The following is a 16,056-nucleotide window of genomic DNA, read 5'->3' as shown; positions in this document are numbered from 1 at the left end:
CACACCGCAGCATGCATAAAATAAAAAGAACAGGTACAGTGGGTACAACTCAGTGGGGGTTATATAGTAAACTGTGATAATACCGATCGGGGCACTATTTCACAGAAACTCCTATTAACTTTGGCACTATCCCAGTTTATTTTTTCACTTACATTTTTATTGAATCTCTCTAAATTTGAGGGGGGAGGGATGTGGGGTACAAAAAAGAAGAGGGTGAGGTGGGGGAGGTATGGTGGGGGTACAGAAAAGTAGAGGGGGGATGGTGGGGGTACAGAAAAGAAGAGGCGGGAGATGGGAAAGCTGGTGGGGGTACATGAAAGAAGAGGTGGGAGGGGGGTGGTGTTGGTGGGGGTAAATGAAAAAAGAAGCTGGAGAGGGGGGAAGGATGGTGGGGGTACATGAAAGAAGAGGCGGGAGACAGAATGCACAACGTACTCTTTCTAAAACACCTGGAGGTTTCCTATGTTTGTTTTTATAGCTGTGATGTCCCAGTAAAGATTATGGTGTCTACAGTCACTATCACAGTTTAATAAATGACCCCCAGTGTGTTTTCTGATACCCACTGCACAAAGCATAATAGAGGATACGCAATTGACAATATACCAAAACTTAGCTCTGTTGGATCATCTGAATGTGGCTCATGGCTGCCCTGCTTCTGCAGTACTTTAATAAGTAATGTGAAAACTAAGCCACAATTTGGCTCAAGCATATCCAAGAAGCACTGGCAAGTCATTAAAATATGAATAATTGCATGAACATTTTGCTTTATCACATGACTTAATTTTGCTTCTCTTCTGAAAAAGCAGTTCTCAAAAAACTCTTGCTGTTAATTCTGTGTATCTTTCTTATATTTCAATAATTGTTGGTAACTAAAGGACCAGTGGGTCACTACTGGTGACATTCTCCTCCCCCTCTTGGTGCTCATAAAGCTGCAATAACGGTCACCCTAACAAGTCACATTAGTTCTATAAATAAAATAGGACTTGAATCAGTGCCAGAAGAAGAATAGATGTTAACAGCTCCTACAGATGTCTACTCCGTGCCATATGGTTTATTCAGTCAAATAAACAGTATGTTTCAATATGAATGTCTTCATCAATGTTAATTTTGACACCTGAGAGGTCATGATCACGAAGAGTAAATTATTCTTTAGGAATAAAAGAAAGCCATAAAAGTTACCAGAAGTGCGTAATATTTGGCTAGGTGTTGTAGTCCTACTATTCGCCATATTGTGATGTCATGTTTCGCAGTCTCTCACACATTTGATTATCTCTGCCATGTGTACATTGTATCTAGTTATTGATATCACATATATCAAACTGATTTGAGTTGACAAAATTACTCAAGTGGGAGCATAAAGTTTGGTGCTACTCGGGGGGGGCAGGGGCAATTCCTGGAGGGCATAGGGGAATGTTTGGGGGCACAATGCCAGGGTCAGTATGGCTCACCGGGAACATTCACTCATCTCCCTCTGCCCTCCCTTCCTGGTACTGAGGGTCCGGGTGCGTTGCTGCCTTTGACCAGAGATTCTCCCCAGCTCTCTATCCCCAATGTCACACTCTGCTTTCCAATGTTACTATCTCCTCCCTCCACCATGTTGTCACTCCCACCCCCATGTCACTCTGTCGTCTTTCATGTCTATCTGACCCCCTATGTTACTCTGCCTCATCTCCCATGTCCAAAACGACATAGAAGACAGATGTTGGCTGTTAGGGTAAGGTTTAGGAGTAGGCCGTCAAGCATACAGTACATTTGCATATTTTTGTCTGAGTTGGGGGGTTACAACCAAAAATTGTAACTCAAAGACCGGCTCAGTTAACAAAACAATGTATAATCAGGTAAACAGGGTTAACCCATCAGGTGATTCAGAAACAAAAGTAGTGGTTGATGCACGTAGATAATCACATTTCATGAGGCAAATCACGGAAAACTACTATTAACTATATGTGTGGTCTCTCTCAGCAACTGGCTCAGCTATGAGCACCCATCGTGTTGTGTTTCAAAGGAACTCACGGTTCTGTAGTTTGAGATGCAGAGCCTTGGTAATCCGAATGATGGTGGTTGCACCGCCAACCCTCTCGCAACCGTTCCGTCGCGTAGGGCGGTCACATGACCGGCGGTGATGTCATCAAAGAAGCCAGCAACCACCCGGCGTGCTATCCGGAAGGGAAACAAGGTAGGAACTCTTCCCACAGGAGGCTGAAGCGGAGCACAGCCGTCAAGGAAGCGAGACTAAAGAACTTTATTGGACAACAGTGTACAGCTGATGGATCCTCTGACGCGTTTCAGCCCTCAGGCCTTGTTGACAAGGGAGGAGTTCCTACCCAGTTAACAAAACAAGCAAAAATAAAATCATAACATGGAGAAGGAGTGACTCAGTGTGTAAAGACACTGACTGTAAACAACAACACTGAGTTTGAATCAGGGGAACTTGCTTGAATTCCCTGTGCCAGCTCCTTGTGACCTTGGGTAAGTCACTTTTATCTCCCTGTGCCTCAGGCACCAAAAAGATAGAACAATGCACTATACTGTAATTGTGAAGCGCGTGAGTCCCACTGCGAAAAAAGCGCTTAACATTAACTGAATATAACTTGAATTTCTGCTTTGCTGCTTTTTTTTCTAATCTTTAATTTTTTTTTGTTAAAAACCTCTGTTTTTTTACAGAGATGTGTGAATCTATTTTTAAAAATGCCATTTGTGTTTCTTTTTTTAAATGCAACTTTTTTGCACGGTAGATACTGTGGAAAAACAATCAGTAATCTATTGCACATTGAATAATTATCACTGCCACCTAGATGTCAAAGTAAATCTAACGGTTGTGGTACAGTGTTGTTTGTTATCATGGTTACCAATTTATTTTCATCTTAAATATTTAATTTCTTTGAAACGGTTAAAGCAAATTGTCTGAAAATATAGTACATGTTGCTAAATTATCCATTTAATGTTTTGTATCAAGAATCCAGTCCATGAGAGGAACTGTGATTTTTTTTTTTTATCCCTTCAAAAAACAAAAAATGAATTGCAAGTAGGATGGCAGAAAGTTGCACAAAGAATCACAATCGGTCACGGCGTTTGGCTTGTGGACAGGCAACACACAAACAAAAATACAGACAATAAAAACCCACATCCCCAAAGAGGCCACACAGTCTAGTTCTGGGGTCTGCATGCGGCTCTTTCCACACCTACATGCAGCTCTCATTCGTCCTCAGGTTGCCGCTCACCAGCTGCTGCCTCTCTCGCTGACTCTGCTGCCGGTAGCTGCGGGGGGGGGGGTCCGGCCGGCGCTGGTCAGGACTCTTGTTGCATCCTGGCATCTCCCCAGCTGCTGGCCTGCTGATACCAGAGATGTTGGTAGTGATGCAATGGATGCTGCTGGAATGGACACAGTGGATTGCGGCCGTAAAGCTCTCCAGTGCTTTTTGCACTGCCCACGTGTCAGTAGGACTAGGCTGTTGCTCACATGGATAGTGTTACCACTGAAATTGCAGAGTTGCACAGTCAGGTTATGGTATCCTGAGCGGTGTGAAAATTGCAGAGTTTCTGAAATTGCAGAGTTGCACAGTCAGGTTATGGTATCCTGAGCGGTGTGTGTGAATCAGCTGCTGTTGATAATGTATTATGGCATCATACTGTACAGCAGATCTAGGTACAGATGGAAGGAGAATAGCAGAAGGAGCTCTTCTTTCAGAGCTCCTTCTGCTATTCTCCTTCCATCTGTACCTAGAACTGCTGGAAGGAGCTGGAGATTCCATATGAGCGGATGATGGAGCAATGCACTCCTCTGCTGGTACAGGTATCAGGGTGAGAACTACACTGTCCTCTTCATGAACTGCACAGGCGATCTCTCCAAGGAGGTTTCAGCCTCTGCTTGATGGCCCTTCAGAAAGGGTCAATAATAGACATACAGTCAGTACTACAGACTTTGGGTACATATAAAAAAAATTACTATTGCTATTGTGTGTTAAGAATCGAACATTTCTGTACGTGTTTAGATCCCTTGATTAAGTGTATAAATATAATTAAATATTTAGTACCATGCTGTAAGTATAGTTAAAATAGTGATTTTATGACATCTATTAAAGAATACTTAATTTAGGTATAGTATTGTTAGAAATTATACTACTCATTACTTTATAGTTATTGTTAAATGACTTTAATATGCAGTGCTGTCTGGTAATATTGTGACGGCATGTGGTGTCACGTTGTCATGGCAACGCGGGCGCCACAGGGCATCCCGTCGTCATAACAAAGTGACGCTGCATGATGTCATATGATGCCCTGTTGTTATGGCAACGCAACGCCATTTGCCGTCGCGGCGCCATGAGGAGGGACACTGCAGTAAGACATCGCGAAAGAGAAAGTAGGAGAGTTGCAGAGGCCCGCGCTCTCCTCTACAACAATTAAACTGAATGTCAGGGGGAGAGCGCGGGCTCACTGCAGTGACACCGATTGCACCACCAGCAAGTCGGCCCTGTATATAATATTTAAGTAGTATACTTTAATAATATGAGATCTTTCTTGTAAGACTTTAATGTGTGATAGACAAGGTAGTGTAGAATATCACATATCTACATTTAGTGATATATACTGTAAGATGTCAGTTTAAACTTATCAGGCGGCTCATTTTCAAGATCCACAGTGCCCACCATGGATGGGAGATGTAACACTTGCTAGGGAGAGATCACTTTCTTCAAGCGCTCATCATAGCTCCACTTACTGTCTACCCAGCGCTTCTTTAGCATTTCAATGCTTCTGACCATATGGCATGGGACATTTATCATGGCTAGAATATTGCCCCAAATCCAGTTTTCTTCAGTTGTGCTTGTTTACACAGCTGGTCTAAAAGTTTGCAGTGGCCATCAATCACCCCATTGATGTGTATTTCTAATTCCCCATCAGTAAACTTCACACTCCTTATTCTCCATGCAGCTAATTCAGCAGCGGCAGAGGTGGCTGCCCCCTGTGACATCTTGACACCTGTACAGTCAGGCTAAAATGGCTTCAAAGATTCCTTGTTTATAGGGTTATTGTTTCAATTTTAACGTGAGCATGGGCATTTGCAGGCTTGAACGTACATTACTTGGAACGCAAGTTAATTTGTTCCCAATGTGCAATGTATTGGTTAGCGCATCTATGCGCTACGAGCATCCGCGCTACTACAGATAACGCAGCAATGCTACTTTTGCAAACGGACGTTATTTTTCATAACATTAGCTTTGGGGATACCAGTTAAAACCAAAACAAAAGTCGTCCGTTACCTATTTAGGTAACGTTACATTATTTATGGAACGTTACTCTGCTTGACAGAGCTCTGTGGATCTACCCCATTGAGTGTTAGTGTGATTGTATTGATTATGAATGTAGTGTTTGTGAGCATATAGATGGTTAATTATTCTTAGCGAGTGTATAGTGACTGTCTGAAAGTGAATGAGAAAAAATAAAAAAAATATAAAAAAAATGTTTTAAATGTTTTGTAGTTGATTTTAGTTTTTAGTTCGATGTTTCTTGTTAGAAGTTATAGTTAGTTTTAGTTATAGTTATATAGTGAGGTTCATTCATTTAATATGAACTATTCATTCATAGTTAGTTATATTTATTTATAGTTTGATATTAGTTAGTTTACTCTTAACTAGTATTTCATCCACACCCTCCACTACCTCCTTCCAAATTACTGTTGGAAGTTCTGTCATACACCCAGTAGCACAAGCACGCTGCCTAGGGGTCACACTCGACTCCTCTCTCACATTCAAAACGTATCTAAAACCTGTCGCTTTTTCCTCCGCAATATTACAAAGATACGCCCTTTCCTCTGTTGGTCGACTGCAAAAACTCTGACACAGGCCCTCATTCTCTCCCGTCTCGATTACTGTAACCCCCTGCTGTCCGGCCTTCCTGCCTCCCCTACAATCTATCCTAAACGCTGCGGCCAGAATCACTCTACTCTTTCCTATATCTGTCTCAGTGTCTCCCCTGCTGAAATCACTTTCCTGGTTTCCTATCAAATACCGCATCTCACGCTCAAGTCTCCTCCTCACTAAAGCTTTATACTCTTCTGCCCCTCCCTACATCTCAGCCCTAATTTCTCACTAAAGGTTTGAGGGAACCAGTCCCAGAATCAGGGCTCAATTACACCATAACATCAGTGTAATAATGTTCACTTGTGAATCACCCATTGGGAATGAGCTATAATCAGAGCTATGTGAGACTTTCTTGAAACCTGTTTGTTTAAACTCCAGTCAGAAAAAACAATGCATAGGTGTCTATGGGGTGGTGACAGACCTATATATATACCATAATGGACATGCCTACCCTCCCCATAAAACAGCCTGCAAAACTAACATGATCATATGGAGTGAACAGGTAAGTACTCACAATACAGCAGTTTGTCCCTGGGTGATGCGTGCCTCACGTCAGCAAGGTAGGTTGAATGGATGTCCCAAAAGGTCCAAAACGGAGCACAGCAGTAGCAAGGAGTGGGGCCACAAACCAGAAAAAGGGGTTAAAAAATAGTTTATTCCATAACAAGTGAAGGGTACAGGGTAACTCTGACGCGTTTTGGGAACAAGTCCCTTTGTCAAAGATTAAAAAACTCTTTGACAAAGGGACTTATTCCCGAAACGCGTCAGAGTTACCCTGTACCCCTCACTTGTTATGGAATAAACAATTTTTTAACTCCTTTTTCTGGTTTGTGGCCCCACTCCTTGCTACTGCTGTGCTCCGTTTTGGACCTTTTGGGACATCCATTCAACCTAATTTCTCACTATGCACCATCCTGACTCTTGTGTTCAGCTCAAGGATGTTTTCTCTCTACCCACTTTGTATCTAAAGCCCTCTCCCACCTTAAACCTACCTCTCTGACTGCCCCACACATCTGGAATGCCCTTCCCCTCAATACCCGACTAGCACCCTATCAATCCACCTTTAAGATCCACCTTAAAACACACCTGCTTATTGAAGCATATGAGTAGCTCAGTGGCTAATACTATACACCTGATGCATAAAGTTTGGCCCTTTGCAGACATACCAGAATGCCCTCCTACAGTCTCTGAACGTTCTACCTACCTACCAATTAGATTGTAAGCTCTTTGGGACAGGGACTCCTTTTCCTAAATGTTACTTTTATGTCTGAAGCACTTCTTCCCATTATGTGTTATTTATATTATTTGCTATTTATATGATTGTCGTGTGTATTACTACTGTGAAGCGCAATGTACATTAATGGCGCTAAATAAATAAAGACACACAGACATACAGACATACTTAGGGTTTTAGTTTTCTTCATTGTTAATGTAGTTGTGTTGATTTAATTTTACAGATTTTTATACATGTAATTATTTTATTTTCTCTCAGTGTCTATATTAGTTCATAGTGTTTATTTTATTTATTTATTTATTTTACTATGGAGGAAAGGAGGAGGGTAGCGAAGGAGGAGAGGACTAGGAGGCAGGTGGACCATTTCTGTGACCAGGTTACAATTAGGCAGTCCTGGGAGGCCCACACCACTACGACTATCACCAGCATCGCGTCCACTACCAGCACCACTGACACCAGTCGCATTGTAAGTTAAACACAGCATCAATTAGCCTCCCATATTTCATTATAATTAGCCTCACATTCAAGCTGCATACGAACAAGTGTCCTGTCCAGTAGTAGTAGGAATAGAAATGGGATGACTTGGCTTATGCCAGAATTGTCACTGTAGGCCAGAGTTGTTGCCTCCTCAAATGGCCTCATTAGCCCACAGTTCCCCATCAGATGTCTCTGATTGAGCAGCAACTTGTATGACCCTCAATGTGCTTGGAGTTCTATCTCAATGATGTAGTCATTCACAGCTTTGTGCTGCTCAAGTGCTCATAGAGCCACTTCATCACTGGAATATGAAATGATGCCATTGATATGTTAACTACTGGCACTCTGCTCATGATGATTAATGATGATGGTGGTTTACACTAGTAAGTATTGATGAATGGTGGTGGTAATATGCCATAGGCAGCATTCGCAGCCTAGGCTGCGTTTATAGTAGGCGCGTGTGACGGAGCACATGGCGTTGTGTGCACCTGTCGCTCGAGCGATCCCTGCACTGTTATCTGAAGTGACAGGGAGGCGTGGCGGAGGCGTGGCCATGACGTCATGAGGCTGGTTCGCCCTCATTTGCTGAACTGCTCACGTGACGCAGCCGTCGCGTGAAAAGACAAAAATAATTTGTCTTTTCAAAAATCTGCCACGCGGTCACTCTTCATCACTCGCACACACTATGGGCGGCCTCATAGCGGCGCTGAATTTTGTTTTCGACGCACGTGCCGCGAGCCTACTATAAATGCAGCCTTAGGCCGCGCTTATAGTCCTTGCGATGGCGACGCGCCGGTGATGCTGACGTCATGCTGCGGTCACTGAAAAAATCAAATTGAATTTACTTCCAGTGATTGCGACCAAGCCGTCGCTACATCGCGCCACTCCTACTAAAAGAGCACACAATGGATTCAATACATTTGTTCTGACGCGACGTTGTATCGCTGTCGCCGGGACTATAAGCGCAGCCTTAGGCAGCTCAGCAACAGCAGCTCAGCTGTCCCAGTTAGACTCTGCTCACTGAATGTATCTCCTAATCTGTACTGTACATGTATACGTTTTTCACAGAGGGAAATTAAAATAGAGTTGTATGTCCTTGGCCCTCCTTCCTACCCTTACGTTACAGATTAAAAACTTAGGATATACATGGAAAAAGACAAAAACTGTGCCAACTAAGGCTGCGCTTATAGTGCTGGCGACGTTGCGTCAAAACAAATGCATTGAATCCGTCGCATGCGCTTATAGTAGGCGCGACGGAGCGACCTAAATCTTTGTAGTCAGTAGAATTTTATTTTTACAACGATGGTCTCACCATGTGACAAGCTATAAACCAATCGGATAGCGTCTGATGCAGGGATAGGGGGGATGTGTATGTGTGTGAGTGCAGGGAGATGGGGATGTGTGATTATGTGTGTGTGATTGTGTTTGTGTGTCTGTCAAGTGAAACACACAATATTAACTACTTTTACTTAAAATTACAGGAGAATTTATTATTTTAAAGTTAAGTAAATTCAACATACAAACAGAAATTACAACTCCTCTCCATTTCAGCCTTCTCCTTTGCTCTTGTCTCCGCCCCTCTGCCTTCCCCCTTGCCTGACGTCACTCCCCTTGTAGCAAGAGACGTCTCCAAAACTCAAATTACAGCTTTCGCAAGGGCTACGGAGACAGGTGACGTCATCCGTAGCCACAGCCGGCACTATAAGCGCAGCCTAAAATTTTAAATTTGTAGCTGGCGAAGCTATACGAGTGCTGGCTTGTTTTGTCCACCACAAAATAATAAAAAATAAAAAAGTAAAATGGTGGTGGTGCTACTGGTGGTGGTGATATGCCATGGGTGGGATAGCACTGGTGGCAGCAGAGTCAGTAAGCACCACATTCAGCACATAGCCAACCAATCAATACATTGTAACTTAATGTGGAACCAATTTAATAAAAACTAAAAACAATTGTACTTGATCTGTATTCTGTAATATAATGAGAAACTCCCACCCACGGACACCTGTTTCAACCTTAATTGGTCTCATCATATCCCATGTTTCATTTTGCAAAGTCAGTATATCCAACCCCACACTGATGAAACCCATTAATGTCGAAACGGCCGTCTGTGGGTGGGTTTACTAGCTATGCATCTTAACCCAGGCTGTGCTCCAAAGCTGTGGAATGCAGCAAGCATAAGCTTATAGGGGACCATGTTATATGGTTTTGAAGGTGGCACTGTGGGCTCATTTGCATATCATTTCCCAGAATCCCTTGCTGCAGTTGAAGCACTGTGTGCTGGGTGATAATGGTAAAAGGCATGGCTGCAAACCTGTCTAAGACATGCAAATGAGCATACAGTAATATTTCCATTTGAGATATATATATATATATATATATATATATATATATATATATATATATATATATATATATATATATATATATATATTTCAATGAATGTGATCAAATCAAAATGTACTCTATATATAACACTCCTATCCTGGACTCACTCCCAATTCACAAGCACATAGCGTGTATGTATGTATGTCTTTATTTATATAGCACCATTAATATACATAGCGCTTCACAGTAGTAATACACGTGACAATCATATAAATAACAAATAATACAAAGAACAGATCATGGGAATAAGTGCTTCAGTCATAAAAGTAACATTTCGGAAGAGGAGTCCCTGCTCCGATGAGCTTACAATCTAATTGGTGGGTAGGGAGAAAGTATAGAGACAGTAGGAGGGAGTTCTGGTAAGTGCGTCTGCAGGGGGCCAAGCTTTATGTATCGTGTATAGTATTAGCCACGGTGCTACTCATATGCTTCTTTAAGCAAGTGTGTGTCCTATTTATCGTCTCAGCATTAAGCAAATCTAGTCATTTTAGAGAACTGAGCAAAATTAGGCTAAATTGTAATGCCCGTCGACCTTATGCTTGCGGAATCGTTTGCAAACTCTGAGTCAGCACATTTTTGCAAATAAGGCAAATTTCATGTGGTTCACAAACTCCTGCAAACGTTTTGCACATCTCTAGTCTGTTGTGTTAATGAGTGCAAACGGCAGCAGCTATTTTAACCTCCATTAGAGGCACATTTTAAGCAGCTGATATCTCCAATATTCAACTACAGAATTGAAAAACAGCGGGTTTGCTAAAAAAAAAAAAAAAAATAGCAGTAAAAAGACTTGGCAATGGTAAAAGGAACGGAGACTTTTATTTTTCTAAGTAGAACGGATTGCTTTGCTGTAAAGGGTAATTATATAGTACGGAAATAAATGAATAAGAGGCGTGACTAAATAAACATACTGAGATACATATTTTTGCATCTTATTTTTTTCCACCATTTTCTCTGTATTGAAAATAATTCTCCCAGATCTTAGACTTGACATGGAAACAAGCAGAACAAAGAAGGAACAACATTATCTTTACAGCCATTACTAAAGCCAATCACGGGCTCTTCACTGGATACAAATGATATCAGCACTTACTGTAGCAATTTACTTGCCACAAAAGTTCAATCCTGTTTCATTGTACTTTGCTGCCAAAGGGTAAAGTTACATTATGATGATGGGGTTTGTACACTCACTTTTAATTTCTTAGAGTGGTTTTGACACAAATGTGGTGCAAACCGCCCACCCCCCATTTAATAAAGAGAAGAATAACACTGAAAGCAATAGTACTTTGTTAAATCTAAAAATGTTTTTTTGCATTAGTATTACACCAGTTTTGACACACTGCAGATTATATATATTCCCAAATGCAGATCTATTGCTCATCATGTTTTACAAATTCTTGTGAATGTACGGAAAAATTTTTTTTTAACCCTTTGCTGTTTGACGTAGCTACTACGTTATGAGGTCTGGCATGCCATTGGCCCATTGATGCAGTAGCTACGTCATAGTCTATTTGCTAGTTTTTCTAAGGGAGATTGTGGTCTGCGCACCTTTTCCGTCATCAGGGAGGCAGCGATCACATGATCGCTCCCAAGGAGCAGTCATGTGATCGCCCAGTGCCGGAGGGGTTGTGCACGCAAATGGCTAATGCACCGCTCACCTGAAGAAAAGCCCTACTGGGATTCGACCGTTCCTTGATGAAGTAGACTTGATCTACGAAACGCGTAGGACTGATTTGTATGTATTGGGGCACTTGCCTTATCACTCTGTGAGCACTGATAGCTCATACTGTGCCTGCGGTTTGCCCCATTGATCACTGGTTGGTCACTTTCAGTGATGCGATCCAGTGATGTCATTGGCTACCGCTCGAGTCACCAAATTACTCTACCATGTCAATCTAATTGTAATTACCAGTCTCATTCTAGGCCATTTGTGGGTTTCCTCTCTCCCACAGATGACCCTGGGCACTATTATTTATTACTCTTTATAGCAATTATCCTCTTTCCCAGTCCATTTATGGATTTGTGCAGCAAGCCTCCTTACACTATAGGGCAGATCTGATTTGGGATGCACACTCTGTATGTGTTACATGCACTTGTCCATGTCATCTTATTAATGTCAACATCAATTATGCAAATCGCTGCCTGCCAGCTAGTGGGTACTTAAGAAGCCCCACTAGACTGGCGACACTATCCCCTGACAAAGCGAAGAACATTCGCGAAAAGAGTAGGGTGTCACAGTGGAGCCGCCGTAGTTGTGCAGTGTGATGTCATGACACGCTTTATACCCGAAAGTGGTATCGGGCTATGGAGCAGAGCACGATCATGGAACAGAGTGAACAAAGACAACCAGAGCACAGGCAAGAGTGTGAACGCAACCGACAGTGATTTGCTAGCGGAAGGTGGGACCCGGATTGAGGGGAGCGGAGCAGCCATGACGGAGCAAGCTGTGGAGACTGCAGTGCCTGGACTGAGGATTCCTCCTTATGCTTAAGCTGGAAAGCTAAAATTCAACCGCCTATTTTTTAAGGAAAGGTTTGTGAGTTGACAATCGCAAGTTTTCTATTTATCTTTTAATCATTAAACAGTATTATGCTATGCTGTTCTTTGTATTCCCTTTCTCAATACAGTGAACCACTTACTGAAGTTTGCTGAGGATATCTACGCATCTCTGAAAGACACTCTATAGTTTGAGCTAAGTACTACTCATACACACTGAACATTTTAAGAGTGTTACATGATATTCTAGGTGTCTTTAACTTCCTATTTTTAGTCCTTTGCGCCTAAACGTCCAAATTTATTTTTGTTACACACACTGGTATGACTACTTATCTTTACTAACACATATATTTAACAGCACAATAACAATAATAACCACACCGGGTGGGTGTCCCCCAAAGTACATAGGGAGCTTGGCACAAATACCCCTGGTGTCCTCTCCCAATGAGAGTCAGTCCCACCCAAGTGTAGGGAGTAGCGCTACCCCTGTGGACCGTTGGTGCACTTTACCTCCCTTGGCACTCCTGTACCCAGACACTGCTGAATGAGCAAAAAGGATCTGTCTGATCCCACGACGTCGGTTGAATCCTCTCTTTCTGGTCCGCATAGGCATCCGCCTCTTGAGTGAGCTCCAGCTGTAGGGTGTCCCTTAATCTCTAGAGTTGCCTGTGGTCTGATCCCAGACCACAACTCACCACATGGCGTCTCTTTGCTGATGCTACACCTGACACTATAAGACTAAAGGGTAACGTCCCTCTCTCGGGTCTTCCATATAGCAGCCATAATCTAAAAGGGGATTTAGGACCTAGCTGGGATCTAAGGGACAAACCTAGTCCTAGTCCAGGGGAGCAGTGCTCCTTGGACACTACCTCAATGGTTCTCCCCTTCTTCCAACTGACAGTAACTGCCAGCAACTGCATGTGTCAACATTCTACCTGCATGTCCCTCTTGCTCCTGAGACATGTAGTCCCTTGCAGAGCCTCTCCTAAGATGGCCGCCGTAACTCTGGGGACTGCACATGCACAAAGACTCCAATGCGCATGTGCGAACCTAAAATGGCCGCCGCAACTACTCTCCTCTCTGCGCATGCGCACGGCTGCAACTGCGCATGCACGAACTACAAGGTGGCGGCCCCCTACTTGCCGGGTACGCTGCAGAGCTCTGCCGCTCCCATACACTGCAGTCGTCCCTCTCCCCGGCACTGGAGGTAAGAGGGGGAAACAGCTACAAAGGCTAGCACTGTCTCATGGAAAAACGTGCAATAGATGCATAGAAACAATTTAATATACCATGTATATGTGTATATAGATACAGTATATGTGTATATAGATATAGGCACATAAAAATAGGTACACTTTATGTTCTACAATATGCACAGAGATGGAGATAGGGAGAGATAGAGGAGCTTCCATGCAAGTGATCCCACTGAAGAAAGTAAAGCAACACATACAATTTACTATATGCAAAGATATTGTGTGTATTTATGGATCTATTTGTACATACTTATATATACACCCAAAATAGAAGTGGTAATAAATCTCCCCAAACCAATTGATCATTCCCAGATAGGTCATCAATCTCCGTTGCTTTAATTAGCTGAAACTTCAGCCACCGGTAGATATAGTAGCAATGGGTACAGCTGAATGTAATAGGTACAGGACATTAAAAAAAGCTGTGTGTGCTGTGCACGCGCATAGTAAGTGAAACTTCTTTGACTTTTGTCACAGAAATTGTATTTGTGTTGGTGTTGGTGATGTTTTAATTAAAAATCAAAATACAATGTCAATGACAAAACGCAAATAAATTTGACTTAGAATGCGCGTGCTCGGCACACATCCCCTGTATTAGCTATTTGCACTAAGTGTGAATTCCGCGTGTGACTGAGAGTGTGCGTGTGACTGAGAGTGTGCGTGTGACTGAGAGTGTGCGTGTGACTGAGAGTGTGCGTGTGACTGAGAGTGTGCGTGTGACTGAGAGTGTGCGTGTGACTGAGAGTGTGCGTGTGACTGAGAGTGTGCGTGTGACAGAGTGTGCGTGTGACTGAGAGTGTGCGTGTGACTGAGAGTGTGCGTGTGACTGAGCGTGTGCGTTTGACTGTGCGTCTGACTGTGAGTGTGACTGAGTGTGCGTCTGACTGTGTGACTGAGTGTGCGTGTGACTGAGTGTGACTGAGTGTGAGTGTGACTGAGTGTGTGTGACTGAGTGTGCGTGTGACTGTGTGTGGGGGTCTGGGGGGGTCAGTGTGTGTGATGTCTGGGGGGGGTCAGGCAGTGTGAATTCCGCGTGTGACAGTGTGCGTGTGACTGAGAGTGTGTGTGTGACAGAGTGTGTGTGTGACAGAGTGTGTGTGTGTGACAGAGTGTGTGTGTGACAGAGTGTGTGTGTGACTGAGAGTGTGTGTGACTGAGAGTGTGTGTGTGACTGAGAGTGTGCGTGTGACTGAGAGTGTGCGTGTGACTGAGAGTGTGCGTGTGACTGAGAGTGTGCGTGTGACTGAGAGTGTGCGTGTGACTGAGAGTGTGCGTGTGACTGAGAGTGTGCGTGTGACTGAGAGTGTGCGTGTGACTGAGAGTGTGCGTGTGACTGAGAGTGTGCGTGTGACTGAGAGTGTGCGTGTGACTGAGAGTGTGCGTGTGACTGAGAGTGTGCGTGTGACTGAGAGTGTGCGTGTGACTGAGCGTGTGACTATGCGTGTGCGTGTGACTATGCGTGTGCGTGTGACTATGCGTGTGCGTGTGACTATGCGTGTGCGTCTGACTGCGAGTGTGACTGAGTGTGCGTCTGACTGTGTGTGACTGAGTGTGCGTGTGACTGAGTGTGCATGTGCGTGTGAGTGTGACTGAGTGTGTGTGACTGTGAGTGTGTGTGGGGGACTGGGGGGGTCAGTGTGTGTGGGGGTCTGGGGGGGTCAGGCAGTGTGTGGGGGTCTTGGGGGGTCAGGCAGTGTGTGTGGGGGTCTGTCAGTGTGTGTGGGGGTCTGGGGGGTTCAGTCAGTGTGTGTGGGGGTCTGGGGGGTTCAGTCAGTGTGTGTGGGGGTCTGGGGGGTTCAGTCAGTGTGTGTGGGGGTCTGGGGGGGTCAGTCAGTGTGTGTGGGGGTCTGGGGGGGTCAGTCAGTGTGTGTGGGGGTCTGGGGGGGTCAGTCAGTGTGTGTGGGGGTCTGGGGGGTTCAGTCAGTGTGTGTGGGTCTCTGGGGGGTCAGTCAGTGTGTGTGGGGGTCTGGGGTGGTCAGTCAGTGTGTTTGGGGGTCTGGGGGGGTCAGTCAGTGTGTGTGGGTCTCTGGGGGGGTCAGTCAGTGTGTGTGGGGGTCTGGGGGGGTCAGTCAGTGTGTGTGGGGGTCTGGGGGGGTCAGTCAGCTTGTGTGGGGGTCTGCAGCTCGCCTTCTCGCCCGGCCCACTAAAACGTTACCTTGGAGACCGAAGAGACGCGTCTCCGCCTTGTCCTCTCAACAGATCTGCGGCGCATGCAGTCCACAGCAATTGCTGCAGGGCAGCCATCTTTAATTTGGGCAAATAGCCCACAACCTATGCGTCTGAGATCAGATGCAGAGTAAGCGTCCGGTGTGGGGGAGCACGGAGTGGCGGCGGCGATTACATTTTGAGCGGCACTCGT

General features: G+C 44.3%; 1 protein-coding gene across 11 annotated transcripts in view; it reads right to left on the bottom strand.

The window, feature by feature from the left end:
• Positions 1–16,056, bottom strand: part of SGSM2 (small G protein signaling modulator 2) — a 348,102-nt gene that overhangs the window by 275,423 nt on the left and 56,623 nt on the right. The window contains exon 1 of one of the 11 annotated variants that reach the window (XM_075594359.1): positions 12,958–13,389. The exons of the other annotated variants lie outside the window; for them this stretch is intronic. The gene's annotated coding sequence lies outside the window, so the exon portion shown is untranslated. Of the gene's footprint in view, positions 1–12,957; positions 13,390–16,056 lie in introns of those variants that run through there. 11 annotated transcript variants of the gene reach the window in all.

This window comes from Ascaphus truei, chromosome 3, assembly GCF_040206685.1.
Source record: "Ascaphus truei isolate aAscTru1 chromosome 3, aAscTru1.hap1, whole genome shotgun sequence".
NCBI classification, from domain to species: domain Eukaryota; kingdom Metazoa; phylum Chordata; class Amphibia; order Anura; family Ascaphidae; genus Ascaphus; species Ascaphus truei.
This window is presented reverse-complemented; position numbering and strand designations above follow the sequence as displayed.